At 41.2% G+C, this 3,927-nt stretch overlaps 1 protein-coding gene across 1 annotated transcript in view; it reads right to left on the reverse strand.

Moving 5' to 3' along the window:
* The window catches only part of TBCEL (tubulin folding cofactor E like), a 72,664-nt gene that overhangs the window by 42,450 nt on the left and 26,287 nt on the right, over nucleotides 1-3,927 (reverse strand). The gene's annotated exons all lie outside the window — the stretch shown is intronic.

Raw genomic sequence — 3,927 nt, forward strand, 5'->3', positions numbered from 1 at the left:
GGGCCACGACACAGCTAAGGAGTCCACACTGGGAGCAATCTTTCTTATGCATTCTCCCCCCCTGGACACTAATGCCCAGGGAGGGTTTTTCCTTCGTTAGGAGGAAGGATAATCTAGGTCAGGGGTTCCACCTTGGCCGCAAATTAAAAACCCCGAATTTTTTTTAAAAAACCCCATTTTTGGGCCTCATCCTCCGGAAATTCTGTTTCTTTGTTATGGGGTGGGGCCACAACATAAGTAACAAAGAAACAGAATTTCCGGAGGATGAGGCCCAGAAATCAGGATTTTAAAAAGATTCCCAGGTGATTCTAATGTACAGCCAAGGTTGAGAACCACTGATCTATGTGTATCTCTTTTAAAGGCAAAAAAGGATGAAAAATAATTCTGCTACAATTACAGCATGAAGGCTAACTGCTAATTATAGCAGTCTCAGTTAAATAAAAGAAAACATAAACCCTTTATTAACCAGCACCCGTCATATTCTATTTTTGTAATAAAAAGGAAAATACTCAAGCCCTTGCTGGTTTGGCTCAGTGGATAGAGCATCAGCCTGCGGACTGAAGGGTCCGTTCAATTCCGATCAAGGGCACATGCCTGGGTTGTAAGCTGGATCCCCAGTAGGGGACGTACAGGAGGGAGCCAATCAATGATTCTCTATCATCATTGATGTTTCTATCTCTTTTTCCCTCTCCCTTTCTCTCTGAAATCAATAAACATATATATATTTTTAAAAAGGAAAATACTCAAAATTTGATAATTTAAGGATTTTTGAAGCAATTTCTGGGAGAATTCCCAAAGCAAACAGATACTGATGTAATCTTTTCCGAGTCTGCATCTACCCTACTGTCCAATGAGAATAAAGATTAGAATAATGACTTACTAGCCTTGGAATATCCCAGAAAGATAATGTTAGACTATAGTCTAATAATTAAAGCAGAAAAAAAATACACGTTAAAAATAAATATTTTATTTACAAAGCTGAAATTAGAAAGTATTTTAGGGTAACCGTAAATTAATAGTAAGATTCTGAAAAATATAACACCTTACAGACAGGTAAACTTACATATGGCAGAAAAATGTCCTAATAGCAAAGATGGACAAGCATTCAATCAGTTTCTAGGGCAGTCCATTGACTTCTCTTTTTTAAATTCTAAAAACCAACCAACCAACAAACAGAAACCGCTTCCAGTTGGAGTGAGCTGAGCAGACTCATGTGTAGAAACATGGAGCTGAACTCATATCTCTTTAAGTCGCCACAATTCTATAATTTAAGAGGGGGCCCTCTACTCTGGCCTCTAAAAAGAAAGAAATTACAGTTTTAGAAAAATGGGACAAGCATTATAAGACAATAATCTGTAACTTCTACCCAAGCTATTCTCTAACTCCCCTGAGTAGCTAATACTTCCTTCCTCTCAACTCTTTTATAAAATGGTTTTGATAAGAAAGGGAAGAAACAGAAGACACCTTGGGAAAGGTCAAAGTAAAATCTAGTTAGACAAAAATTCAAGTCAAAAGCTAAAAAATGCATCTTGTTTTAACACAAAGATGCCCAACTTTTGAAGGTTAGAGACAAATCTTTGCTTCCCCCAAAGTATTACACTTCTCACTCACATTGATCTTAGTCTGGATATAGAGCAGCCAGTAGTTTAAACTATATAAGAAGTTACTCATAGCATTAGTGATCATTCAAAACACGAAAAGAGCAAATGATATGACAGTATTTTGTTCCACTTTGCTATTTCAAATACTGTCTGAATAAACTTAGTTAATGGACAAAAACAAACGATCTTTTTGGCAATCAGGTATATGGGCTGCAATGGGGTTGAAATGTAATGTCTTAAAACTGTGACCTATACTTTTGTAGCCTAGCAGAGTTTAATCAATCCTCCAAATCAATATTCTTTTGCTGTCAGTATTTCTCCCATCTCTCTGTGTTCTGCTTTATGGTCTAGAAGACTAAGATCAATTATGTTTAAGGTTAAAGACAAATATAAAGCAAAATGAAAACAAAAATAAACTGGAAAATAGACACCAGAAGGGTAGTAGCAGCAAATATTTACTTGCATACCTATAGGATATACAAACTCAACAGAGTACAGATAAACACACGACCCTCTGGCCATACACATCATTGCGGTGTGAAAGTAGTGCAGCTCTCTGTCTAGGTAGAGAAAAGGCTGAAGTACTTAGTGCAAATTGTGTTCTGACCCACGCGGACATAAATTGCTCTCCTGAGGTAGCAATGTCATCACTCTCAACTGTTCCCACCAGGTAGCAGAAGCACAGGTCAGGCACGAAGCACATATCTTAGTAAACTCTAGCCTCCCAAGGAACCACATTTAGGAGAAGCAGCCTGCGGACACAGGAGCGGAAATGATTCAGAGGGAGATTTGGTCTGACTTGTCACCCACGCAGGTCAAAAAAGGCCCTGCGGTCAGCAGGAGGACACTGTGGGCATCGTGGAGGAGGGTACCAAGGAGTTCCTTTTGCATGTGTGCCGTGTGGACAGAGCATGCATGTCAATTAAGCACCTCAAAGGACAAAAGAGGCACAGACTGTAATCGATTAAACAGTGAACCACACTGTTTAGATCAATGTACCAATCAATAAATACATGTACAAATAGGGATTAAGTCTGCGTATATTAGCAAGTCACTTAGAAATCAAGTGACGTGCCTCTCAAAGAATTCAGGTAAACATCTCAATAGAAACAGGAAATATAACTGGGAGCACAGTCACCGGATTAAAAAGACTATGAAATAAATAAGAAAATAAATGAAAAGTGGAAGAAAACTGAATAATACAAAGCTGTCTTAGAATTTGTATAGTGTTTAGCATCTATAAAATGCCTCAGTGATGAATTTCATCAGCAGCCCTGTCTTTAAAATGAGCAAACTGAAGCACTAAAAATGAAGGAACTTTTCTTAAGTTCACAAGAAAAGCTGGAGCAGTGGTCTTCATTAATCCTTAAGAGACAATCATTTCCTCATTAACGAAGTCAGCAAACATTTGAGTGCCTAGTAGACTGGATGCTGATGATAAAAAAGACAAAAACCTCCACTTAGCAGACGGTCATCTAGCAGGAAAATGCCAAGGGAGCCCGTGGTTGCAGGACGTTGTGAGAAACCCTTTCAGGGCAGCAGGACCCAGGCACAGGGGTCAGCGGCTGCCTGGGGGAAGCTCCTCAGAGGGGTGGCAATCGGGCCCATCTTGCTGAGACATAGGAAGAGGGCAGTAGGTTGAGAAGGAACTGAAAGCAAGGAAGCTTTTCATGTAAGAGCTTCTCACGAGCTGTAAGAAGCATGTGGTTAAAGATGAAGATGAAGCTCTAGAAATAGCACAGGGCCACCTGAGGGAGGGCCACACTCAGAGAGCTCAGACTTCCGTTTCCGGGCAGTAACAGACAGCTGCAGGACTTCCGACAGGAGAGGGGCACCGCCCTATTTCACTTACATGGAAGACAGGTTGCAGTGGTTCTCAACCTTGGCTGCACATTAGAATCACCTGGGAATCTTTTTAAAATCCTGATTTCTGGGCCTCATCCTCCGGAAATTCTGTTTCCTGGTTATGCGGGGAAGGGAAAGATTTGTAGCGTCATACTAGAATTTCTTGAATATGTGGCCACGACAATCGTGAATTGGGGGGAGGGGGGGGTAATTCGAATATGCCAACCAACATACGGACTTCTGCCCCAGACACTCCTTTTAAGTGAAAACCGACCGTCTTCTTAGGGGGTGGGAAGTAAAGCGAAAAGGTTACTCCAAGTGATGGATCTTCGCCCTATGCCTCGTGCCCACGACATCCCAGGCCGTAGTGGTGTAGCGAAGAGTGAAGTCAGGAGGACTACCTATCTGTGTGTTGCCGCTCAGGCACAACTCCCCTCAGTTACAGGCACGTCACGCGTAGGTAGGGAGAAGGAAGAAGGAA

This window comes from Myotis lucifugus, unplaced genomic scaffold (assembly GCF_000147115.1).
Source record: "Myotis lucifugus unplaced genomic scaffold, Myoluc2.0 scaffold_484, whole genome shotgun sequence".
Classification (NCBI taxonomy): Eukaryota; Metazoa; Chordata; class Mammalia; order Chiroptera; family Vespertilionidae; genus Myotis; species Myotis lucifugus.